The sequence below is a fragment of the Nycticebus coucang genome, chromosome 12, assembly GCF_027406575.1.
Source record: "Nycticebus coucang isolate mNycCou1 chromosome 12, mNycCou1.pri, whole genome shotgun sequence".
Lineage (NCBI taxonomy): Eukaryota > Metazoa > Chordata > Mammalia > Primates > Lorisidae > Nycticebus > Nycticebus coucang.
The window spans coordinates 46,450,215-46,478,023 of NC_069791.1; the positions used below are offsets into that span (position 1 = coordinate 46,450,215).

Below are 27,809 nucleotides of genomic sequence, written 5' to 3' on the forward strand. Positions count from 1 at the left end.
AAGTGCTTTGACCACAGAGGTGGGCTATAGAGTGGATCTGAACTCCCAGCAGACTCCCTCCCCCCATCTCCCCATTCTCCTGGCCTTATGAGAAAAAGAGGAAGCCTCACCCTCTATAAATAAACCCCTCCCTGGCCCTTAGTAATCCCCGGGCTTAGTTTATCCCAGGGCTACCAGCCCATTTCCCTCCCAAACACCGTTTCCTTCTACAGAGCCCTTGCAGAGCAGGTTCTTCAGCCCCTGAGCAATCCCTGCCCCCTTCACGCTGCCCCCTACCAAACTGGATCAGCGCTGCCCTGTGTCACCTGGACTATGGAGCATCACTGCAGCATCTCATGAGCCTCTGACCCATGGGTGCAGGGAGGGCCAAGGAACCAGGAGGAGGCAAGAGCCTATGTTTTTCAGGGAAAAGAAATTATTTCAGCATCAATAACTACATCTGACCCTCCTAGGTAATTAAACTGAGCAACCAGATAAAGAAACCCCACCTGTCACAGATAAGGACCGGAAACCAGCCTGTTGAAATGACGCAGTAATATAGACGAGGCAGCTCAAAGGTGAACTCTCAGAGCTGGGGAAGTTAAGGAGAGACAGATTCTTTTCATAGGAACACCCCCTGCACCGTTTATCTCGCAGGCACCTGCCCCGGACATCTCTTTGAAGTCCAATCCTCTGTTTTTCTATTCTCCCTGGATTCCTACTCCACGGACCTTGCCTCACGTGGTTCCCCAGCTCAGAGACACACATTGCACCACCTTCTTTGACCTACCTGGAGGGAGATCCTCCATCCAGGACTTCTCGGGACTTCACCCAGACCATACAATGGCCTGAGGCCTTCCCAGGTTGCTTGTCCACGGCTAACAAAAAAGAGAGACAGCATGCAGCACTCACTAAGGGTTCCTGTAGGCACAACTGGGCTATTGAGGCCTGGTCGAGAAAAACCATAGAAATAGAAAATATAGGTCCTGCCCTTAGAGTGTGTGAACAAAAGTCTGTGGGCCACCCATTAAGTTCAAAACATCACCCTCAACACTTCCATATACATTTCTCCATTTATCTGCACAGTGATCCCAAGAGTTAAAGCCCCATTCTCTGCGTTTTCCGGAGAAGTGAACTGAGCTTCTCCCAGGTTGAAGAACCTGTTGCCTCTTGTAACAGCCAGAAAGTGACAAATCCAAGACTTCTGACTCCAAGACTTGTCACAACATCGTAGTAGCATTAAAGAAAATATATCCTGCTTGGACATACAGAGGACTGGGACCTGAAATAGACTCAAAGTATTTTCCAAATAACACGTTAACAAGAACAAATGCATGAGATAAAAATAAACTCTGAGCTTGCGTGCTCTGGTCTCTTCTATAGAAAGGAGGAGGTTCAACAGTGACAGATTCTTCAATGAGGTAAATTTGAAATCTAGATTGAAAGAACAGAGGTTCTAGATTGACAGAGAAGAAAAAATAAAGTTGGAATTAGCATCTTCTCTTAAGGTAAGGTAGACATTCCTACTGTCCATGGAACACATTTTCCACTCTGTCTACAGAGTAAGAGGAATAGTGCTTAAACGTGGCAGGGGAGATTCAGGTTAAAACAAAAAATATTTTTGGTGATGAGGTGGCTAACTACCAAATTATTTCATTAAAGGAAGTGGTGGAATGGAGTTTTTTTTGTCTCCCTCGGATGATTTTGGCTTATTCCTGTTGGAGTGAGGAGATGGAACACATGAGCTCTGGAAACGTCATGTCCAAGTGGCAGTTCTGTGGCTAGAAGAGAATTTTATTATGCTCACATAAAAAGGTTCAGGGTAGCCCGTACAACAACATGCTATTGCTCAAGCCCAGACCCTCCAGGAGAGCCACTGCAACATCATTTCTTACCTTTCCTCTCTGGTTCCCAGACTCTGACAAGCAGGAACCAGAAAGGGCCTGAGTCACCAGGTCACATGACTGAAAGTGCACACGAGGCCTCTCTCCACACTTGGCACAGCCGCATGAAACCAAAATCGCCTTTGCCCTGCAAGCTGAGGAACACTGAGCAGTTACAGGTTGTGTCAGGAAACATCTCAGGGCTGCCATCCAGCTGCTGGAGCTTTAGATTTAGCCCAGTCGCTGTCTGCCGCAGAAGAGGATGTTCACAAAGGCTTCTTTCCTGCGCTCGCCTGCTGCTCAGGTGCGAGTTTTCATTAGCTTGTTGGTTCATGAGTTAGTTGGTTGGTTAGTTAGCTGGTTATTTGGTTGGCTGGTTGGTTGATTGGGGGTTAGTTAGTTTGATGGCTAGTTGGCTAGTTAGCTAGTTTTGCATAGAGGACAAGAGCATACTCTACCTCTAAGAAAATGATGGTCGTTCACAGACCCATTGAAGACTTCACTGCCACTGTGGGAAAGCAGAGTTTGAACCCAGGTCACCAGGAAGAAACTCTTCTCTTCCTGCTCTAATCGTTTCCATTTTCCTAAGAATCCCGGACTCAGAGACTACTCAAATTAATCAGACCTTAGGAATCTAGTCCAACGTTGCCATTTTCCAGGAAAGGAAGCCCAAGCCCAGAGAGGAGACAAAGTGACTTGCCCAGGGCCACACATCCCAGTGCCCTTCACTGGGGAGTGGACATGCCACTGAGGATGAAGATAGGGACGAAGGAAGTCAGCTATTTCCTCGTGGGTCTCAAGCAACGAGGTTGGCTAAGCCTTGACAAGTATAGTTTTAGATATTTCTCCTCCCTGTCCGTATCCCAGTCACTACCACCATCACCAAACACACATAAATGGCCTGTTCTGCTTCTATTTCCCAAGAATCTTTAGTTTATAGGCACCATCAGTTCTTTCTAGCAGAATTGGGGATGGATGGCTTCCCTACCCCACGGATAGAGGCATCTACCCTGAGCGAGCTAAGGCTGCATGGCTGGTGCTGGACTTTTGCTATTCTCATCCCCCACATCCCAGAGCCCACCTCCTTACCCCCAACATGGATCAGTCAGGCACAGACAATGAGGCGTGGGTGATGGGCTTTCAAATCAACAGGCCTAGATGCATATTAGTTGTCTGGCCTCACTCAAGACATTCAATGATTGTCATCTGTAAATTGGGGACAATAATGCTGTGGGGCCATGAGAATGAAATGAGATCATATTTGGGGAAAGCCCTTTCGAAGTTGTTATGAGAGGAAATGTGAGGGCTTTTCATTACTGGCTTCAGGCTGCCCTGAGCTTGACTGTGCAGTAGAGTTCACAGCCCAAAGGAAGGGTGTCCCCATCTGGGATGGGCCAGAGGTGGGGCTAGGTTTTGGAAATGTGTGCTCCCCCACCTGTGTACACAGGAAAGCGCCGCTTCCCACAGCCCTCAGAGGGGCACAGATGGGGTGGGTCGTGGCTGGGCCAGCTGTGAACCCAGTCCCACAATGCTGCTGCTCCATGACAGCCTGAAAACCTTGTTTTCCTCTCTCTCTCTTTCTTCTTTTTGTTTTCATGGGTCTGGAGCATTTGAAAGAGGCTGTGTCACTCCTGGCAGCCTGCTCCAGGACAGCAACTCATCCCTTCCCCCGTCTGCAGACTGCTGCAGGTGCTTGTTCCATAGGCCTCTACACCCTTCACACACTCTGTCCTCCTCACCACCAGAAATGATCACCTCCTCCCTGCCTGATGTTGATGCCTCACCCTCTTTCTCTGTCTCCAGAGACTCTGGTCCTTTCAGTCTCAGAGACGGGCACCCTCTTTTACTCAAGTCAGCCATATCTCCTATTCCCTCACTTCTTCCAGAACCCTCCTTACCCCAATAAGCACCACCATCCCTATGCATTCCCCTTCTCCATCCCACAGCCCCTTTGCTCTCTCCTCTCCACAGACGTTTTCCCCTTGGCTTACAAGCACATTCAGACTTCTGATAATTTGAGAAATGTTCCTTGATTTTCTTCTGCTATGTCACTCTTTCTACAATCCTGTTTTTATTTCCTTCCCATTACCACACTTCTCACATCAGTGGCAGGAGAGACAAGCAGTCTCTTCTCATCCTGAAATCAGTATGTTGTTCCACCTAATACTGTAGAAACTTTGCTGTCAGAGGTCACCGGGGGTTGTCTAAAGGCCAGGGCCTACGTTTTGGTCCCTCTTCTCTGTGATGTTCACGTTGCACCCAGTGGGGCTCACCTTGCCCAAGGCATCAGTAACACAGTACAGACCTCGTGTCTCTCTCTCCATCTGCTCCTCTGTCCCCTGTGTCAACTCCTCTTCCCTTTATCGCCTCCTTCATATAGACTAGTGTCAAGATCCAGTTCCCAGGGCCTCTGCTATTCTGTTTATTCTCTTTCCTTTATTTATTACACCCACTTTCTAGAACAGGTGGTGGTTTCCTTTGAAAGCATCTCTATAAACCCATATGACCATTTCGACCTGCAAGTGTCTTTTGGTTATCATCTTCCTCAGGGTCTTTACAGTGATTTGATATATTTAAAATAAAATTCATAGGCCGAGGGGGGTGGATTACTTGAGCTCATGGGTTTGAGACCAGCCTGAGCAAAAGCGAGACCCCATCTCTACTAAAAATAGAAAAAAAACTGAGAGAAGAGGATGGCTTAAGCCCTAGTTGGAGGCTGCTGTGAGCTATGATGTCACAGCACTCTACCCAGGGCAACAGCTTGAGACTCTGTCTCTAAAAAAAGAATATATATATGTATATATATATTAAAATTCATCATCTCTCTTGATTCCCTATTTCTGTTAACAGTAGAACTTCTCCCTTAACTAATCCTTTAGGGGCTAAACTTAAGAGCCATTCCTAATTCTTCCACCTCTCTCATCCCCATGTTTAGTCAGTCATTGAGTCGAGTCCATTCTTCTTTCTAAAAACTTCTGCAATCTCCTTTCTTCCCTGCTAATCCTATTCCTGCTGACTTCATACCCTCCCTCGGTCAGATAAATCATTCTTTTATTCATTCAGTTAACAAATGTTTATTGAGCACCTTCTCTGTGCCAGGCTGTGTGCTGGGAACTAAAGAAGCAGAAACAGACACAGACTGCCCCTGCTCCAGCAATACAATGTATAACCTGGCAGAGAAGACAAAGGATCCTCAAGAAAACACTAAATGGATAGCTACAAACTGACGTGAGTACCTTATTTTGCCATGTATGAGATGCCATTGTTTTGCCTGAATAAAAAAGGAAAAAATGAGCATGCACATTATACATGGATAGTATTGATTCCCTTTCTATGTAAATGTTTTTAATTCTTTTATTTATGCCTATGTATTAAAAGTGCAACTCTAGACAGCAGTAGCAACATCTGTATGCAAAATAATACCCTGGAATCTGGCAATAGGTTTTGTTGAACTTACTATAAACGTGCAACAAAATCAAGTTCTCCCACAGCTATCAGGGAATGAGCTCATGGCCCTCCTGCTGCAGGTGAGTTAATGCCTTGGCCTGCACCCCCCAGGGCCAGGGGTGCAGGTGACGCCATGAAGGGACGCTTTGGTACAGTGCTGGGTAGAGCAGCACATGTGGTAGTGAAGGACTTGAGACCCCAGCCCCCCCGGCCAGCCCTAGTGCCCAGGGTGTGACAGGCAGCGGCTTGGCATCCCAGCAGCCAACAGGGCTGGGAGCAGTGCAGCCCCCCAAACAGTGTCCTGCAGCCTGTGTGCTTCCTGCCTGCCCTCACCATGTGCTCACCTGTGGCCTCCCACCACCTTGCACTTTCCTGAAAGGTGTCACAGCTACAGGGAACAAGCAGAGATCTGGGCGGACCTGAAGCCCTGGAATGACAGTACTTCTGATAATTGACAGTGACAAAGAACTCTTGGCCTTCTATGATGCATACATATCATAAATGTGTTACTGGTACATACAATTTCTTATATTGTATTAAATATCAAATACAAATATCAAATATTTTGTATCTGTTCTGGTGTTTTGTAAATATTTGTTACATAAAATTTCTTGTACTATACATGTTAAAAAATAAATGCCAATATTCCTTTATAACACAAAAAGCAAGCACCTAAATATAGACAAATAAAAATTTTAATTAAAAAATTAAAAGAGGCCAGGCGTGTTGGCTTACGCCTGTAGTCCCAGAGCTGTGGGAGGCTGAGGCGGGTGGATTGCCTGAGCTCAGAGGTTCAAGACCAGTATGAGCAGCAGTGAGCCAGAGTAAGACCCGGTCTCTACTAACATCAAAAACAGCCACACGTTGTGGTGGGCGTCTGTAATCCCCGCTACTGGGGAGGCAATGGGAAAGAGCATCACCAGAGGAAGAAGAAAATGAACAAAAAAAAAAAAAAAAGAGTACTTCAAATGAAGAAGAATGAACAAGCAAGCTAAAATTAAAAATAAAAAAAATTTTTTTTTAATTAAAAGAAAAAAAATTTTTTCTTGAAAGTTTGGGCCCAAAATGTGGGTGTGCACTACAGATGGGAGCACATTATATACAGCAAAATACGGTGCTCTGTAAAAAGAGAAGGACAAGGTCAAGGACTAACCCATGACTAGACAAATGGAGGTGGGCTGCTGACAGGAAGAAGAACACTGCTAACAGGGGATACAATTTATGCAGACTATTTGATCAGAAAAACTGCAGAAGGTTCAGGAAACTGAGAGAGACCCATGAGGCTGGACCTGACAGGACAAAGGGTAAACTGAGGCTGGGGGAGAAAGAAGGGGCCAGCTATATTGGGCCTGGTCCCCCAGGATAAATGATTTGGTTGGGCTGTGTCCCGACAGCAATGAAGAGCAGGTGAGGAGTTCTCACTGTTGCTCGCCACGAGCTCCTGCCTGAGATCCTGGCCTCCCATCCTCCAGGCTATGCCCATCACCACAAGGGTCAATCCACCAACCACTCCCTCCAGATTTACTCTCCATCACCATTGTACACAATTTATACATCACAGCCAACTGCTGTGCTCTTTGGTTCCTGGGCTATCTCTTTACTTTCCTGACTCTGGGACTTTGCTCACTTCCTTCTCCCTTCCCCCCGGGCTCAGTTGCTGTCTGGAGCTCTCATGCCTGCCCACCAATGAAGGATCACTCAGATCTAACATTTTCTGGAAGTCATAAAGCTCCCACCCACCCTAACTTAAAATGGGTCTCCACACTCTCAATAACCATGACATCTGCCACATACATATTGTTAAGAGCCTGGGTATTACAGCCAGAAAGTCTTGGTTTGAATGCTGGTTTTGAGCAAATCACTTAATTCTACAGGCCTCAGATATCTAATCCATAACATGGATAAAATCATTGTACTTATCCCATAAAGCTGCGGAGAGAAATGAAATCAGACTACATTTCTGCAGTATCTAAAAGAGTACCTGGCACATAGTAAACGTTAAATGCTTGTTATTCACCTGCTCCATCCTCTTACTTATCTAGGGAAATGGGAGACTTTTTTTTTTTTTTTTTGGAGACAGAGTCTCCCTATGTCACCCTGGGTAGAGGGCGGTGGCATGATAGCTCACAGCAACCTCCAACTCGGGCTCAAGCAATCCTCTGGCCTCAGCCTCCCAGGTAGGTGGGACTACAGGCACCCGCCACAATGCCTGGCTATGAAATGGGAGACTTTTTAAAGAAAGAGACTATTTATCTTTGTATTTCTACATCTGACATAATAGCCAATCAATAATGTTGAATAATTGAAAATGTTGAATGGCTACTGAAAAACACTGAAGAATTGTTTGATCAGGTGGAATGAAACATCAGAAAATCTTTGCATTAACACATGACATCAACAGAGGAAAAGGGGGAAATTTGACCATCTTTTTTTTTTTTTTTTTTTTTTGTAGAGACAGAGTTTCACTTTATGGCCCTCTGTAGAGTGCCATGGCATCACACAGCTCACAGCAACCTCCAACTCCTGGGCTTAAGCGATTCTCTTGCCTCAGCCTCCCGAGTAGCTGGGACTACAGGCGCCCGCCACAACACCCGGCTATTTTTTGTTTGCAGTTCGGCTGGGGCCAGGTTTGAACCCGCCACCTCGGTATATGGGGTTGGCGCCTTACCGACTGAGCCATAGGTGCTGCCCTGACCATCTTGATAGATGGGAAAAGGCCAACATTTAGGTCTGTCACTTATCAAGAAAAAACTTATCAAGAATAAAATAATGATTGCAAGAGGGACTTTACCTAACAATTGCAATCAGTGTAGCCTGGCTTATTGTACCCTCAATGAATCCCCAACAATAAAAAAAAAAAAAGAAAAAGAAAATGTTATTAATCCAAAAGGTGTGTTAACCAAAATCCTATAGATAACCTCATATTTCATGGTAAAATCTGAAAGCATTTACATTCAAGTCAGGAATAAGACAAGGATGTTTCCATCAGCATTTCCATTCTATACTAGAATCCTAATCAATGAAATAAGAAAGACAAGGATTAGAAAAAGAAGTGTACTGGGCGGCGCCTGTGGCCCAGTCGGTAGGGCGCCAGCCTCATATACCGAGGGTGGCGGGTTCAAACCCGGCCCCGGCCAAACTGCAACCAAAAAAAATAGCCAGGCGTTGTGGCGGGCGCCTGTAGTCCCAGCTACTCCGGAGGCTGAGGCAAAAGAATCCCTTAAGCCCAGGAGTTGGAGGTTGCTGTGAGCTGTGTGAGGCCACCGCACTCTACCAAGGGCCATAAAGTGAGACTCTGTCTCTACAAAAAAAAAAAAAAAAGAAAAAGAAGTGTACAAAGTGCAAAGGGAATTTATAAAACTGCCCCTACTGACAGAGGGCAGGATTATCTACAGAAAATCTGCACAGAAAATTAATGTCAATAAAATTAATAGAAGTATTCAGCAATGTTATGAGAAGCAAAATCAACATCTAAAAATCAACAATATATATTCATACTACGGAATATTACTCAGTCTTAGAAAGAAATGAAGTACTAGAACACACCACAACTTAAAAAAACCTTAAAATATTATGCTCAGTGAAAGAAGCAAGGTACAAAAGACCACACAGAGTATGATTCCATTCATATGGAAGGCCAGGTAGAGAATCAGAGCGTCTTCGCCCACACCACCCGGAGAGTGCTCCGTCTTATCAGGTATCAGGAGCTAACTGGGTCAGGCCTGATTAGTACTTGTATGGGAAAAATACAGAGAGACGGAAAGTACACCGGTGTTTGATTAGGGCTGGAGGAGCTGGAGAGGGACAGGAGAATGAGGGATAACTAAACGGACACTGGATTTCCTCTTAAGGTGATGAAAATGTTCTATTAATAAAATTGGCTGTGGAAAGGGCCCATATTTTTTTTTTTTTTGATTTTTGGCCAGGGCTAGGTTTGAACCTGCCACCTCCGGCATATGGGACCGGCGCCCTACTCCTTGAGCCACAGGCGCCGCCCAGGGCCCATATTTTTTAATATACTAAACTAACGACCATTGAATCATACTTTTTATTTATTTATTTTTTGAGACAAAGTCTCACTCTGTCGCCCAGGCTAGAGTGCTGTGATGTCAGCCTAACTCATAGCAACCTCAAACTCCTGGGCTCAAGCGATCCTCCTGTCTCAGCCTCCAGAGGAACTGAGACTACAGGTGTCTGCCACAACACCATGGCTGATTTCTCTATTTTTTTGCAGAGACAGTATCTCTTGCTCAGGCTGATCTCAAACTCCTGAGCTCAAGGGATCCTCCCATCTTGGCCTCCCAGAGTGCTGAGATCACAGGTGTGAGCCACTGCACTCAATCGGAATTGTACATTTTAAATGAATGAATTGTATGATAAGTAAACAATAAAGCTATTAAAGTTAATAAATGCCTATAAATAGGTAATAAACAATTAGAAAACTTAATGGGGAAAACATCCCGTTCACAAAATCAACAAAAACTGCACAATGTCTAGAGATGTAGTAAATGTACAAAACCTTTATTGAGAAGATGACAATGTTAAAGTAAGAAAAGACCCAAATAAATGAAGAAATAGAACTTTTTCATGAATGGAAGACTCAGTGTTGGAAAGACATCAATTTTTTAATCCATTATCAAAGAAATTCAAATGAAAAATAAATGGGTGTCATTTTTACATATTAGATTAGCAAAAGTATTTTTCTTGGTAATAATGTTGGCAAGGGTATGAATTCATGAAGTTATGCACTGCTAGGCAATATAAACTACTACTATCCAGAAAACTATTTGGCAGTTTGGATAAAAATGTCCACATTTTTATACCTCTAGGTAGCTATCAGAAACAAAGCCCAGAAGGTATAAAGATTTGTGTTCAGAAATGTTATTTCCTACATTGTTTTTAATAGCAAAAGAGGGGAGAAAACTATATAAACACTGGAAAATAAGAGAATGATTTCACAAATTATAGAATATGGTTTACTCATAAGAGAGATTGTTATGCAGTCATTCATTTAAGGTGATGTTTTTAAAGAATTCATTAAAGGTGACGTTTTGAAAAATAACAGTGACATTAACAGTGGTGTTCAGTGGCAATATATGGTATAGACCTGTCTGCAGTGTTACCCTAGCTCTGCAAATATTTACAGGGATCTTCATTCCTCACATCTTGGCACCTAACTCCCTACAGTTGCAAGATCTCATGAAATATGAGAAGGACTTTGGACAAATCATATGCAAAGCCACCAGCAAATAAGGATCTGGATAGCTAGATCAATAAAAAATTGAGGAGAAAGTCAACAGGGATGCTACAGGACGGTCCCTACAAATGATCTAACCATTAAAATGCCATGAGAGCCCATCTAGGAAATTGATGAACTCTTCAAGTATTTTTGCAAAAATATCCTTTTTATAATTGTGTTATCAAAGAGAAATGTGGAGTGAAAGATGTAGCATTAAGCTTTCATTAAAAAAAAGTCGGTCCATCTAGCCCTAAATCACTTTATTTATTGACCTTTTTTCTTAAGAATTTTTATAAAATTTCAAGTATAACAAATTTCATTTAAAATATTTATAATAATTTTTATCACAGTTTCAAGATAAATATCATATTATTTTTAACTACCTTTGGTGAAAATTTGATTCTCATTTTTTTTCCACCACCCCCCCCATTCTCATTTTAATTAACTTCAGATGATCCTTTTCTAGTACATTTACCAAAAGTTAGCAAAGGCTTTGTGACTATTATGTATACAGAATAAAAAGTAAAACAACATTGTCCAGTAGTAATTTAATATGACCCACTCATGTACTTCTAAATTTTCTAGGAGCCACATTTAAAAATCAGAATAGGTTGAATTAATTTTAATATATTGTATTTAACATGATTATCTAAAATATAATAATCTCAACATGTAATCGATATAAAAACTCCTAATGAGTTTTTTTACCAAATCTTCATAATCTATTTTATACTTACAACACATCTCAATTTGAACTAGCCGCATTTTAAGTGCTGCATCTTACAGATCACATCTAGCAGAATAAGCACCAAAATGCTTTTTATAAGGCATATGCAACTGGGCAGCGCCTATGCCTCAAGGAGTAGGATGCCAGCCCTATATACCGGGGTGGTGGGTTCAAGGCCAGCCCCGGCAACTGCGAAAAAAAAGGCATACACAACCGTATGAATGGAGAGACTTGAGGTAAGAATTGACATTTGTAGTTAAAATTATTTTTAACTTTGGCATTTAAGTATCTAATATTTTTAGCTTTCTATTTTCACTAATGAAAGATATTTTTCTGTATCTCTCATTTATGTCTTAAGTATTTAAGTAATACATGGTTATTTTTCTGTTTCTGTTTATGTCCTTTGCTAGTTGCATTTCACTTCCTGCTTTGGCTTTTCTGGTTTTCTAAGCAGATTATTTCCACTTTTTTTCCATTCTTTTCACTGGTAGCCTGGCAAACTTTCCACTTCTGAGATCATTTCAAAGCAACTCATGGCCTTGCCAAGATAATTTTTCTTTCTACCATTCCCTTTCTCATGGATCAGGATCATTTTTTCTTATGTTATTAGAACCATATTGTTTTCTTATGGAACAAACAGTTCCCTTGGACTTCTCTGTCTTAAAAAAAAAAAAAAATCGTTCCCTAAGGATCTTTAAAGTTACTGGATTCCACTTCGTTGATATTCTTTTCTTTCTTTTCTCCTGTATATTTCTTCCCTTCCATCCTTTGGAATCATACACTTTATAATATATAAATGTATGGTCACTTTAAAATAAATTGCCAAGTTCAAATTCTCAAATAATCCCTGAGCAGGAGTTTGACATCAAGAGTTGGGTTTTTATTTCAGCGGTTGGATTTCTCTGCCATTTGTCACAAAGGGCTTTTCTCCCTAAGAAAAAACTAATTTCGCATCACTTCAATATGGTCTGCTTCCAAAGCAGACAGAAGCAAGAATAATTGGGCTATGTTACCGCATTGTGTCTTGAGGAAGCTTGCATAAAATTTTCGAGGAAAACTGTAGACATTGGCCAAGACATTTCTATGTATCACTTTCTTGAAGCCAATTGCTGAATGATACTTTTCTGACATCTTTGAAGTCCCTGACTTGGTTGAAAACAGAAGTATCAATATATAATATGATCTAACTAATTTTGAAACCTTTCCTGAACATTAGACAATGGTAGTCATTACTGTCAGAAACTAGACTCTCAGAAAGTGGAAGAGTTCATTTAGATGATAGAATTGGACTACAATGAAAAAAGTAGAAAAGGTGGGCAGAGGTGCTCAAGTGGCAGCTTATTGAATACTCACATCTTACCAAAGTCATCCAGCCACAGATTTATAAATGCAGAAGCTAATTCCCTGAACATCTGCTCAGACACCCTCTGGGGCCACCCACAGGAAACTAAAAGTTGTGTTGTTTCTTCCTCCTACCAACCGCTCCCTCCAGGGATGGGCGTGCAGGACTATGAATAACAGCTTTTTAATCTAGGAAGTGGGAAAAATAAAATAGGGAGAACAAAACACTAGGATCTGGGGTGAAATGAATTAGTGATCATTTATATTTCATATGCATTGTGGGCAGTAATGTGGTGAAACTTCCAGATCAAGTAGGATTATTTGGGAAAGTCTCATTGTTCATATTCTTCCCTTCCCTGTGTTGGGTTTGGGAGACTGGCAGGGGCTCTGAAGGTGGTAACATTCTATATAAATGTCGCAGAGGTACAGAAAGAGGTAAGAAAGAAGATAAAAAAAAGATGATGAAAGGAAGGGAGGTGGAAGAAAGTAAGTGAGGGATAAATTTCATTTGTAGCTTAGGATAAATTTCATTTGTAGGGTAAGTTTCCTGGAGGGGGAACAAAGAAAACAAAATATTGGTTACAATTTAATTAAATTCAAAAACTATTGATTCAGTACTTGTGTGACAGCTTGTGCTAGGTGCTATAAGGGGGGGCCCAAAATAACAAGAGTGATTAGATCTCTACATAAGGCATCCGTGTGTCCTCCCTCCCACCTCCATGTGCCCACAGAGGGTGGTCTAGTTTCTACCCCAACCCCATCCCACTCCCATGAGGCAGGAATCCACACCAGGATGGAGCCCAAAGCAACTTAGGTACCCTCTACACAGTCTAGAGGAGCTTTAGAAGGTAAAAATGATTGCAAAGCTCACCTGGGGCCTCTGGAGTGAATAGTCTTGCATTATTATCAGCTCCTCCCATACTGGTCTCTGGCTATCCCAGAGTATTCACTCTGTCTTCTTATTAACATCTACAGGAGCTGGACTGGTGTTTATGACTCAGACCAGGAGACGGTGTTTCGGGAGAATGGCTTCCATGGCCTGTAACAACATTATCTATTTCTACATATATCCCCAAGGAAGAACAGAGGTACTGTAGGTTAAGGAAAACCCTAGTGTCTGGGGCGAAAGAAAAGAGGGGCAGAGTCGGGAGGGGAGCCAGTTACTAGCTGTTTGCAACTAGGCAAACTGCTCTGCCTGTCATGTGTCCATTTCATTGGGCTTTAAATGATGATAGCATCACCAACATGACTACAGGAGATAAGATCCCTGAACAGTCTAGAAATGTCTAATACATATGTTAACCAATATTTGCAAAATTATAAAGGAGAATACCTGGATAGGTGAGATAATAGATTGCTTAGGGAACTGAGGGAGGAAGCTTGGACTAAAAGAATGGGAGACTAGATTTCTCCCAAGAGTGCCCCTGGAGATGAAGAATGGATTAGACTCAGAAAGTTAGAAAGAAACATTCAGGACAATTAAGAAAACTATCTTAATAACCAGACTCTGCCTTAACTTGTGAACCTGTGAGGGCAGTCCTGTAGTTGTGTTGAACCTACACTCTACATGTTGCCTGTGAGAGAATCACAGCCAACAGATACCAGAGGACAGCTTGGGAGGCACAGCTGTCCTGGGCTTTAAAGGCTGGGGAGGGTTGTGTTTCTGAAGCCCTGAACTTGGGAGGGAGGGGCAGCCACAAAGGCAGGGAGCAGCCGGCCACTCAGACATCTGGCTTTAGTTCTCTCTACCACACCCTCATCTCCATCCTGTCTGAAACTGCACCCTTGGGGCTGGCCTGAAGCTGACCAGATCCCACACAAGCTGGGGTGCAAAGTGTCTTTCCCCAGACACTTACCCAGGGAAAATCACTCAAAAGTCTTGAGTTTCTTTTCCCTTTCCCTTTGTTAATTTTGCAACATACCTTTTGCCTCGTTTCATCCCACATAATAAAACTGTGAGGAGACAAATGAGGTACTGGGTTGACAAGCAGGGCTGCAGTTGAGCTGGATGTGGTCCTTTGGGTCTCACCCTTGGTAAATCCTAGAACCCTGCTTTTTCCTCATGTCTATGTATCCCCCGTCAACTAAATGCCCATAAGAACACATAGTCTCAAATATGCACCTCAACTGGGCAGATAGTTGGACACTAGTTCTGAGCAACTAAAGCAGCAAACATTTATCAGTAAAATGCAATTAATTAGCTTTGGACAATTAATCAAGGTCAATGATAAATTGAATATTATTTAATATTTAGATAGCAGGCTAAAATTTACACAGTGTTGTTTACCCAGTACCTCATTTGATAATGAAAGCTGCTTTTTGAGGCAGGTATTTGCATAGCTAGCAGCTCCAAATGATTCTCACCTCCTGGTATCCAGGTCCTTCTGTAGCCACTCCCACACTGAATAGAACTGACTATACAGGCAATAGAATATTGCAGAAATGATGGGGTGTGGCCTCCAAGGTTAGGTCATTAAAGACTTTTTAGCTTGTGCTTCACATGCTCTTGGGTGGGGGAAGCCAGCTGCCATCTTGTGAGGGTGCTCAGCAGCCCAGCAGGGAAGTTCACATAATGAGGATCTCAGACCTCCTGACAACAGCAGGCAGGAGCAACTTGCAAGTGCATTCTCCAGTCTCTATGAAGAGTTCAGATAACTGCAGCTGCTCCAAACATTTTTTAATAACAGCTTTATTAAACTATAATTCACATACCTTACAATTCACCCATCTTAAGGGCACAATTCACTGGTTTCTGTAATAGTATATTTATAGATACCTGCAGCTATCACAAGTCAAATTTAGAACACATTCTTCACCTTAAAAAAAAAAAACAAAACTCATGTTCTTTTTCTATCACTTCCCTGCCTCCTCAGCTTACCTAGCCCTAGGCAACCACGAAGTCAGTTTCTGTCTCTATAGATTTGCCTCTTTTGGACATTTCATATAAATGGAATCATATAGAATGTGGTGTTCTGTGACTGATTTCTTATACTTAGCATGATGTTTTCAAGTACATCCATGTTGTAGCATGTATCAGAACTTCATTTCATGTTATGGCTGAATAACATTCCATTGTACGTAAACACATTTTGTGTACCCGTTCGTCAGTTCATAGACATTTGGATTGTTTCCAACTTCGGGCTATTATAACTGATGCTGCTATACGTATTCATACACAACTTTTGTATGAATCTATGTTTTAACTTCTCTTGGGTATACACCTAGGAGTAGAATTACTAGACCATTTAGTAACTCTATTTTTAAGTATGTGAGGAACTTACAGAGTGCTTTCCAAAACAAGTATGTGAGGGTTCTGATTTTCCATATACTCGCTGACACTTGTTATCTGACTTTCTGGTTATAGCCGCCCTAGTGGATGTGAAATGGCATCTCATTGCGGTTTTGACACATATTTCCCTGATGCCTAATGATGTTGAGCATCTTTTCATGTGTTATTGGCCATTTGTATATCTTCTTTGGAGAAATGTCTATTAAGATTCTTTGCCCATTTTTTTAACTGAGTTATTTTTTTATTATCGATTTACATGTGCTCTTTATATAGCCTAGATACAAGTCTCCTATCAAATAGAAGATTTGTAAATAGTGTATTCCATTTCATGGATTATCTTCTTCCTTTTTCAATAGTATATTTTGAAGTACAAAATATTTTAATTTTGAGGTCCAATTTGTCTATTTTTTTTTTGTGGCTCATGTTTTTAGACTCATATTTAAGAATCCATTGTCAAATTCAAGGTCATGAAGATGTATTCCTATGTTTTTCATAATAGTTTTACATTGTTAACTCTTGTATTGAGGTCTTTGATCTATTTTGAATTAATTTTTGTATATGGTGTGAGGTAAGGGTCTGACTTTTTTCTTTTGCATGTGGATATTCAGGTGTTCCAGCATTTTTTTTTTTTTTTTTTTTTTGTAGAGACAGAGTCTCACTTTATGGCCCTCGGTAGAGTGCCGTGGCCTCACACAGCTCACAGCAACCTCCAACTCCAGGGCTTAAGCGATTCTCTTGCCTCAGCCTCCTGAGTAGCTGGGACTACAGGCGCCCGCCACAACGCCCGGCTATTTTTTGGTTGCAGTTTGGCCGGGGCTGGGTTTGAACCCATCACTCTCGGTATATGGGGCCGGTGCCTTACCGACTGAGCCACAGGCGCCGCCCCAGCATTTCTTTAAAAGACTCGTCTTTCCCCCATTGAATAGTGTTGGCACCTTTGCCAAAAATCAGTCAACCATATTCATGTTTGTGGGTGTGTTACTGGACTCTCAGTTCTATTTCACTAGTCTATATGCCACTGCCACACTGTCTTGATTGCTATTGCTTTGTATTAAGTATAGAAATCAGAAAGTGTGAGTCCTCCAATTTTGTTCTTCTTTTTCAAGATTATTTCAGCTATTCTGATTCCTTGCAATTTTTTATGGCTTTTAGTCAGCTTGTCAGTTTGTACCAAGAAACCAGTTGGGGTTCTGATGGAGATTCTATTGAACCTATAGTGAATAGGTCATTTGGGGGAATATTGCCATTTTAACAATATTAAGTTTTCTAATCCACAAGCATGGGATGATTTCCATTTATTTAGAGCTTATTTTGGTTCTTTCAATTATACCTTATAGTTTTTCAGAGTATAAATTTGGCACTTCTTTTATTAAATTTATTCCTAAGTATTTTATTTTAAGCTATTATAAATGGAATTGATTTCTTAATTTGATTTTTGGATTGTTCGTTTCAAATGTATAGAAATGCAATGTATTTTTGTACATTTATCTTGTATCCTGCAACCTTCTTGAACTCATTTATTAGTTCTAAAAGTTTTTTGGTGTATTCCTTATGATTTTCTACATACAAGTTTATGACATCTGTGAATAGAGATGGTTTTATTTCAACTTTTCCTATCTGAATGGTTTTTATTTCTTCATCTTATCTAATTACCCTGGCTATATCCTTTAAGGCGATGCTGAATAGAAGTGTTAAGAGCAACACTCTTGTCTTGTTTCTGACATTTAGGGGAAAGCATCCAGTCTTTCACCATTAATATGGTATTAGCTATAGGTTTTTCATCTTCACTAGGTGGAAGATATTCCCTTCTAGTCCCAGTTTATTGAGTGCTTTTTTTTTAATTTTTTTTTTTAATTTCAGTTTGCTTGTTCATTCTTGTTTGTTTGAAGTACTCTTTTTTTGTTCATTTTCTTCTTCCTCTGGCAGTGCTGGCTGTTTTTGATGTTGTTAGTAGAGACGGGATCTTACCCTGGCTCACTGCTGCTCATACTGGTCTTGAACCTCTGAGCTCAGACAATCCACCCACCTCGGCCTCCCACAGCACTGGGACTACAGGCATGAGCCACCACACCCAGCCTTATTGAGTGCTTTTATCAAGAGTTTTGGATTTGTCAATTTCTTTTTCTGCATCTATTGAGATGATCATGGGCTTTTTGGGCTTTCTTCCTATTGATATGTTGTGTTCCATTAATTTACTCATCAACATCTTCACCATGAACCAATCCACAGAAACTGTGTGAGATAATAAATGCTTATTCTTTTAGTAAGCTGCTGAATTTTAGATAATTTGTTATGCAGCAATAGCTTACAAATACAGTATTATTATCACTGTCTTATAAATGTAAAGAGTGGATTTTCATTAGCCTGTCTCATTAGCCTGCTCTAGGTTACAGAGTTAGTAGTGGAAATGAATTGAGCCAGGTCTTTTGACTTAAACAGTGAATTTCCCCCCCAACAAATTTTTACTATATTTAATGACTGAGCCCAAAATTGAGCCCAGTGACTGCAAATTATCTCTTGGGGTGGCAGGCCCATGTCATGTAGTTGGGCAGGTAGTTCACTGTACAGAGCCAGGTGTCTGAGGAGGTAAATGAGAATTGATCTCTGGCCTGTGCATTTCCTATCCACCTGTGCATTCCAGCTCAGAGCTGCATCTGCCCAGAGAAAATGACACTTTCTCACCTGTTCCCAAAGGCACAGTCTAATATCAGGCCATCACCTGACTGATGATACCCCCAGTGAAGGTACCTTTTTGAATTTTCACAAAGGCACTGTATAAAACCTGTTAAGTTGTTTAGCTAAAATATTAATAATATAATTAGAAAAAAATCATATTTCCCTGTTTACTTGATTTACATGCTAATCCCAGATGAATTTTTAATCCATAAGAAGATTTATTTTCACCAGCCACTGTTTTTATCACCACTTCCCCAAACCCTCACCCCCACCCCAATCCCTGACTTCTTCCTTAGGACCTTGTTTTTAGGAAGGAGAAGAGAAGTGGGGAAAACCTCATTAGTTGAGTGTCTCTGTATGTTAGTGCTTGGCTGGAGAGCTCACAAACTCAATAGCACTCAATGTGCGTGAGTTTGAGAGGCAGGTATTATTATCCCCATTTTACAGATAAGGAAGCCCACTGAGAGATAAAATAATTTATTGAAGTCACCCAGATGGTAAATGGTGAAATCAAGGTTAGAACTCATTCTGGCTCCAGAAACAATGCTATTCCCCTCAAGCTTTGCTATTCAATCTTACCAGCAAACCCAATGTGAACATTAGCATTCTCATACAGAACAGCTGCTGAACAAATAACACTCAAGCCCACAGAAATCTATATAAAATATTGGACTGCTGAACCATGAAGTATGGGATCATTTTACACATTAAGAACTCATAGCATCCCCTGAAATATACCATAGCATTGGTCTCTTTGCTGACAAGTCTCCACAGATACAATCAGTCTATGTCCTGGATCTCAGAGGTGAGTTTACTTTCTAACTCCAGGAGAGATATACTGATACATTAAGGCAGACATTCATTTTTCCTTCAACCAGTATTTACTGAGTGTTAACTATGTATGAGGTATGTGGCAGGCCCAGAGGATATAGCACTAAGCATGAGAGATATGCTCCCTGATCTCAGGGAGCTTAGAAGATAATGGGTTACTTAAACTTACCCTTCACCCTTTAACACATGCATGTGTGCACACACACACTCACAAGCACTGCAAACTGAGATAGGAGAGATAATACCTACATTGCCCTATTGTAACCCCTGTATTGGAAGGCTCAATTGACTGGGGCAGAGCTTGGTGGTTTAAAAGGAAGCAATAACTATGAAAGAAAGCAACGCCTCCAAAAACTCCCCTTGACCTCCTCAGGGAGCAACCAGAGTGTAGGCACAGAGGTCTTCAAGAAGCTGCTCAGGGGCCAGAGGAAGCTCAGGCCATTGCTCCCAACCTGTAGGCAGAGAGAAGTGTACAGCTGGAAGAAAGAGTGCTGAGAAGAGATGAACTTTAGGAAAACTTGGCTTTAAAATGAGGAATGTCCCCTCGTCCTTGCCACCATTTGACTAGGGGATCTCCGAAGATGGCAGTGTTTGGGTTCATTTTAGAACAACATGTAGAAAGAATCAATGGGCCACCCACAACCTTATCTGAACCTACAATGTCTGCAAAATTGGACAACAAAGTTCAGGCAAACAAGCCTTTTCCTTGCATAATTTTGGTGCCAAGGCCCCTTCTGGCCCAATTGTAACCAAGTAAATATAGAAGCTAAGAAAATTAAATGGAATTTTTGGAACTTGATCCTGGGTGTGCTGCAAGCTGAGGACAGAAATATTTGGATTGATGAAAGTGGGGTGTGGGTTTGTTTGTTTTAGGGTCCTTCCCATCCTACAGAACCTTGGCTAGTACTTGAGTCAGGCTGGCTTCCAGGCTCCTTGGAAAGGCCAAAGTTCAGGGTCATCTGTCCAAAAACCTCTCCCTTTACAGTGTATCATATGGAGAGTATTAGTTGACAACCCCCTTTTAAGACAGAACAGCTTCGAGAACTCTACATTCCAGAAAAACTGGTTAGAAAAGTGAAGTTGGAAACCATGTCAAAGAAACAGATGCACAGCGCTGATAAGGCAGTAATGTGGGCGGTCTCAGGGCTGCTGAAGAGGGCCAAGGGACAGCCAGTGGGCAGGGAGCTGGGCCCTGCTTCCCCTGAAGCCTGAGCAGCTCAGCTGTCACTATTACAAACTTGGGATCCAAAAATTTAATTTAGGGGAATAAGACTCAAATAGATGAGCTAGATTAGATAAGGATACATAGGCTATTGATTGATAGATAATGAGGATTGGTAGATAGAAAGACACAAGAAATCCTGGTGAGGTAGGAAGCATGTCGCACTGGAATTTAAGAGAAACGGTTTCTAGTCTAGGCTGCCCCCACTTTTGATGTGATCATAATCTGTAAGACTCACTCTCTTTTTCTTCATCCAGTAAATGGCCTCCATGGGCTAATGATTTCTAAGGACCTTTAATGCCAACGTAAGTTGGTTCACTGATTATGAGGAAGCTCTAGAATGGTGGTTCTCAACCTTCCTAATGCTGTGACTCTTTAATACAGTTCTTCATGTTGTGGTGACCCCCAACCATAAAATTATTTTCGTTGCTACTTCATAAATGGTATTTTGCTACTGTTACGAATTGTAATGTAAATATCTGATATGCAGGAGCCCCCCCAAAGGGGATGCAACCCACAGGTTGAGAACTGCTGCTCTAGAAGAAGCTTTAATGATGTGGGAAACCACCCTCCACCCCTCTTTTGGGACAAAAGAGTTTTATGGAAAGATAAACCTGAGAATTGTTTTGTATTCTCTACGCTGGTAACCAACCATAGAAAGCAATTCATAGATGAAATCAGCAGGCAATACTCCAGAGAGGACTGCACTATATCTTGATAATAATAACCCCAACCATGACAACACTAAAAGTATATTGTTACTGAGAACTCACACTGGGCCAGCCGTGGGGCCTAGCATTTGACACATATTGGCTCCTGTGGCTCAGTCGGTAAGGCGCCGGCCCCATATACTGAGGGTGGTGGGTTCAAACCCAGCCCCGGCTGAAATGCAACCAAAAAATAGCCAGGCATTGTGGCAGGCGCCTGTAGTCCCAGCTACTCGGGAGGCTGAGGCAGGAGAATCGCTTTAAGCCCAGGAGTTGGAGGTTGCTATGAGCTATATGATGCCATGGCACTCTACCGAGGGCCATAAAGTGAAACTCTGTCTCTACAAAAAAAAGCAAAACAATTTCCACAAGAATACTACAAAATCAGAACAATTATCATTCTCATTTTACAGATTAGGAACCTAAGGCTTAACGAGGTTAAGTAGCTTGTCCAAAATCACATTGCTGCTGATGGCAGAAGCAGATTCTCAGCACCAGGCGGTCTGTCGTTCATGCTCTTAACCGCCATGCGGTCACAAATGGAGGACAAGACGGAGACCCTGAGGATATCTGAAGATTCATTGGGGAAGGGAGGAGAGGCGTAAAAGCAATAAGATGCATTGTCTACCATACAGTAGCCACTCAGTAAAAACAGGAATCTAGAGGGAGGCCAGGTGGCTCCAAGGGACAGAGAAGGAACAGACTGAAAAATAGCTCTCCGAAGGGTGATGCAATCAGGTCTCTGACCACTGGCAGAATGAGGGAAAGATAAATAATAAACAGGCAGGTCCCTATAGACGGGGTGAAGGAGATATTTGGCAAGGGCAACCGCCAGGAATTCATGCCACATGTCCAGGGTCTGTCTGCCTTGCTTCATAGTTCTAGGACTACTTGAATGGATCTTGTGCACCGCTGAGTTCCCAGTGTTAATCTTTGCAAGGGTCAGTTCTGGGTCAAGTGAGCTGAGAGAAGGCTTCGCCTCCAACCAGGGAGATAGTTTTTCCACCACCTCTGCACCTGTTCCTAAAGGAAGCAGAGAAAGGACAGAGACATGAGCTGCAATTTTAATGCATTTCCCTCCCAGAGAGGCCCCTTCCCTATTTCTCTGTAGTCTTTACCTTCTGTCCAGGATTTCCAGGACTCCAATCTTCCCTTCCCCTCCTCTGTCCACACAGCTTGTTCCTGTCAGAAAACCTTCAACCCCCACTAAGTAATAATGGTTGCTCCCCAGGCAACAGTCTCCCTCCAAAAGGGTCAGAAAAGGATAGTCGACAGGATAGAAAGGAAGAGGCAGTGGCCATGTGAAAGCAGAAGTCAACCGGGAGCGAAGGCCCAGCATACAGCCTGCCACAGGGAGGGAGCGAGGGAAGTAGAAGGAGGCAGGTAGAGTTATTTTGATAAATAGTTTTATCTGATCTAAGAATTCCAAGACCTCCAGACCATGCTAAGGACCTGTCAGCAGCCAGTGAACACAACAGTGTTACAAAATGAGTCGGGTGATACATTCTATTCATGACCTTGCCATCCTGCTCTGTCCCATTTTGTTTTTTTCAGCCCTAAATCTTTTAAAATACTCCAGTGAGTGGTCCTGATAATGATCCCACTTTATCTCCCGTAGCCATGGCGGAGGGTGGGAGTCCTCTCCCCCCAGTGAAGTCACCTTGCCTGGTCTTATGGTCTTACCTCACTGCTTTTTATTAGAATTATGTGCACATTAGTCTGTCTCTCAATCTGCAGTATGACTTCTAAAGGCTACTGTGCTAGATTTTCCATTTGTCCTCCAGGTCCACTTCTGCCTTCTCCCCCCTGCCCTGGGGTTCTCAGGCTCTCTGGGACCCTCGGCTTTCTATGGGTGTGGCCAGTGGGTGATCCTGATGAATGATCATAAGGTGGGAGGAGAGAGTCCAGGTACTTATTCCCTCCTGCCAGGCATGCATTGGGCAGTACCTATATTGATCTACCAAATGCCATGGCTCCTGACCAAGGGCCCCTTGCTGATGGCCACAGCTCTGTGCAGAGCTGGCCACTCTGTCCCTTCAGGCTGAGAGATGGTAAGGATTTCCACATTGTTCCTAGACACAGTGGCAGGTGCCTGCAGTCCCAGCTACTTGGGATGCTGAGGCAGGAGGATGGCTTCTGTCTAGGAGTTCTCGGCTATAGTGCACTGTGGCAACTGAGTGTCCACACTACGTTCAGCATCAATATGGTGACCTCCTGGGACAGCGGAGGAGAGCGGGGGAGACACAGGTTGCCTAAGGAGGGGTGAACTGGCCCAGGTCAGAAACAGAGCAGGTCAAAACTTCCATGCTGATCAGTAGTGGGATTGTACCTGTGAACAGCCACTGCACTCCAGCCTGGGCAACATAGTGAGACCCCAACTCTATAAAAAAAAAAAAAAAGAAAGAAAAGGATTTCCACATTGTTGACCCCTGCATGCTCACTGTCCTTCCTGGGCCTCTCAAACTTAACCCACAGCTTTGTAAGGTGACCCTTCATTAAATCTCCTGTCACCTTTTTATTCATTAATGTTAGCTCCTTAGTGCAGAGCTGACGCTGTGCTGGACACAAGCCAGAGAGGTGGTGGGAATGAGCGTTATGCTTCCTCTCCGCCCTTCCTGCTGGGGCCCTGGAACCCCACCCCAGTCCTGCAGGGGCCCTTCCAAACCAATTCTTTTCCTTTTGCGAATTCCACTGAAGGGGATTAATATTTCTTTGAGTGTGGGCTTAGAAATCTCTCTTACAGTGTAAATATGGCTACATATTTACATTGAGACATGAGCCAGGTAAAAGCAGAAATCAACCAGGAGTGAAGGACCATCACTACATATTTACATTCAGAGACATTCCTCTCTTAATCATTACAGATGTGAATAAGCTTATCAGAGCTGTTGGGGAGATGGGTAAATAGAATATATTTTGAGAGCCTACAATTTTCTAGCCATTATTTAAGCGTGCTGGTTTATGTGAGTCCCTCAAGACGGTACAGCAGATGTTTCTTTTGCTTCCAACAAAGGGAAGGAATGTTGGTCATGGCAATGCTAAGAAGGACCCTCAGGGAAGCTCCAAGGGGTGTGGACCTGAGAATAAGTGAAAGGGATTGTATCTCAAGATAGGGAAGCGCCAGAAGGAAACTGGACTCATTCATGTATTTGTGCAGGGCTGCCCACCCATTTCCTTCCTCCTCTCTGCTCATTACTTCTCTGCACAAGCTGCCTTTCCTCCTCCTTCCCTGCTGCTTCCTTGGTTACCACTCACACATGTTCTGTCCACTTGCAGAGGAAACTCATGCTCGCTATTGCTCAAGAAGATGCCAGGTGCCTCTGATGTAGCATCCAAACACCCGAGAGTCTGGGGAAAAAATCAGGAATCTGACAAAGCAGTTTTGCGAGAGCCCTGACATATATGGCTTTGCCTGGACAGGTGACTGGTATGTCATTTGGAGGGGACTCCAAGAGGCAGGTTTTGTCCGTGTCAGGGTGCTCAAGAAACTTGAAGGCCTAGTGTGGTGGCAGATTGAGTTGACCACTCCTTTCCCCAGCATGTAAATAAGAACCAGTGAGAATTAGATCACAGCGATCGGGCCTTATGAGTAGGAGCTGTGGGATTTAATGACAGTCTGGAGGGGCCCCTGTCACTGTTATGTGATTCTCTGAGGCACAGACCTCTTTGCTACCCATGACAGGGGAGAGGCAAGGGTGTGTCAACTCTGATCACAGGGTCAGCGCTGGGATCTTGCTGGATTTGTGGCAGCACCTGCGAGCTGCCTACCATAGTATTTATTCTCATCATGCAGACAGGAGAAATGGCAATATTTCCCAGGCTCCACTAAGTTCTGGCCAAGTGCTGTAAGTAGAAGTGATATAAATATATGGCAACTGTCAGGAAACGGCTTTATAAGATAATTGTCAAGCGCTGTTTTTGCTCCTCCTTCATCTTTCCTTTCTTTTTTCCTTTGCTCTAGATGTGGATGTGATGGCTGGAGCTTGAGCAGCCGCTTAAAACAATGGGGTAGAACCCACACAGAGAAGATAACAAAGTATTAAGACTGAAATCTGGGTCCCTGACAGTTTGCATAACTCTACCAGCCCTGGACCGCTTACAATAGACTTATATTTCAAAGGAAGATATATTCCTATTTTGTTTAAAACACTGTTATTTTGGTTTCTTTGTTCTATGTGACCTGACCTAATTCTAGCTGATAAAATATCTCTTCAGGCTTTAGGTATAGTACATGTTATCTTAAAGAAATTCCAGTACAGAAATTTCACTAACTTAATTTCGTTCTTTAATTTATCCAGAGGCACCTAGATATGGAAATCACTTTTCCTTTCTTTCCAGGGAGGTGAAGTCAATATCTCATGGTTCCTGGATGTGTCCATTTCCTGGTCTGAGTGACAGGGCAGAAGGTGGAACACCATCTAGGTTTCTATCCAGGCTCGTGGACAGGGTTCCCATCCTGGTTCCTGGGTTCCCTGAGGGTAACTGGGCCACAGTCTAACTGTTCAATAGAAAAATGAGACCCACCTACATTTAGGGCCAATATACAGCTTAGTAGGGATTTAACGTCTCCAAAATGACTTGATGATCCTTAGCTGAAAAGAGGCTTAGGAAATAGAAACACATCCTTGTCTTCAACTAGAAAACAATGTTCTGTGAGTCAGAGCCAGCACAATGCAACTGGGACAGAGAATAAAATATCTGGCCATTTCAGGAAGTAGTTAGCAGTGGAGGGAAGTGGCCAAGGAAGACAGGGAGGGTGGAGGGTGAGGGCTGGCAGGGAGTGAACACCATGTTCCTGACACTCTTTTCCCCAGCTGTGCTGGCAATGGGGTGCGTTTTGGTCCTTTCTTGGTCTCCACTGCCCCCGTCCCTGCTCCAGACATAAACTCTAGATCATGCTTAATAAGTCACATTATTCCCCCATGGCAACAGGCCTGTGTCATGCTGTTTCCCACATTCAGGAAGCTCTTACCCCTCCACCACTTAGTGCAGAGTTGAAACATGTGTCCTCTATGCTTGCAAAGCACTTTATATATTCAAGCAAACTTTAATTTTAGGGATTGTCAAGGGGCTGCAATACATGCACATTTAATTTGCATGAATTTAACTGCACAGGCTCAATAAACAGAAAGCAAGAAAAGAAGAAAGAGAAAAACATCTTTTTGTTGCCGTCCCCTACAAAATACACCTTTGCCTTATTTTAAAATATGTTTAAAGGAAATTTTAGCTGAAATGCAAACCAATGGAAGTTATTTAGATTTTGATTCACGGGGTTGTTGGTGGGGTGATTTTCTGGACCATTTGGCATTTCACTTTCTATGCTGACTGTGGACTAAGTCTCCGAGTAAGACGTGACCCCTCTGCACAGCAGCCAGTGATGGCGTTTCTGATTGCTTCTCATACCTGGCTGTGAGCTTCTGAATTGGAAGGAACTTGTGATACTCATTTGGGGACCTTCTTGGCCTATCATGGTGCCTGGCACACACTTTATACTCAATAAATGTTTGTTGAAAGAAAAGTTGAGTGATTCCAGGGTTTCCCACTGGCTATGCCATAGTTAGCATCTGAGGGAAACTGTCTCACCCAGTGTAACTCTACAAGAGCCTTTTCAAACTGCATCCAGTCCCTTCTTTGAAGAACAAAAACCTGAGCTGTCCTCTTCGTAAGCATCCGTGTCACTGCAGATACGTGCCATGTGAGACAAGTAATGTCCTCATGGTGCCGTAAGCACAGGAGCTTAAGTGACTTCCCTGGTCCTCCCACTGCCAACATTGACTTGCTAATGGAATCAAGGGCCTATGTTCTTCATTAATCATACTGGCTTTCTGTAATTGGGGAAAGTGGGCAAGCCATGCTCTTGAGAAGTCAATCTGCTTTTAACTCTTCCCAAGTGGGAAGGGGTCAGACATGCTCTTGAGAGGTCAATCTACCTTTAACTCTTCAGTTATCCAGAGATCAGCCTTCTGTGATCCTGAAAACAACTATGAACCTGGAAGTAACAATGGGATAAAAGAGGAAGAGACAACTTTTTGGTGAATGAATCACCCCTTGATCACTCCTAACAGTAGATCAGGGAGAGACAAGAGGCTGCAGGTGGCTGATGATAGCTCAGCTGTGCCAGGAAGAAAAGGAGCTCCCATTGCTGGTAGCACGGAGGACATGTGTGTATCATTGTGAGAACATAACAAAGACCTCTAAAGTTTTTGTTTTCAATTTATTTCTCCCTCTTATCTCCTCCTTCCACTTTGTTTTACAGGTGGATTAAAAATCCTTGCTTTTGATGGAGACTTTACCTCTTTTATGTTTACATGGATAGAGCTGGAACATATTCTTCTTAGCAAAGTATCTCAAGAATGGAAGAAAAAGTATCCAATGTACTCAGCCCTACTATGAAACCAGTTTATAGCTTTCATATGAAACCCATAACCCAATTATAGCCCAAGAATTTGGGGAAAGGGGAGAAAGAGG

The 27,809-nt window shown here is 42.8% G+C and overlaps 1 long non-coding RNA gene across 1 annotated transcript; it reads left to right on the forward strand.

The window, feature by feature from the left end:
* The first annotated feature begins 2,051 nt into the window (after nt 1-2,051).
* Nucleotides 2,052-27,791, forward strand: LOC128562568 (uncharacterized). Its single transcript, XR_008373461.1, has 3 exons — nt 2,052-2,166; nt 4,962-5,090; nt 27,598-27,791. It is a non-coding gene; the product is annotated as an uncharacterized LOC128562568 (long non-coding RNA).
* Nucleotides 27,792-27,809: the final 18 nt, after the last annotated feature.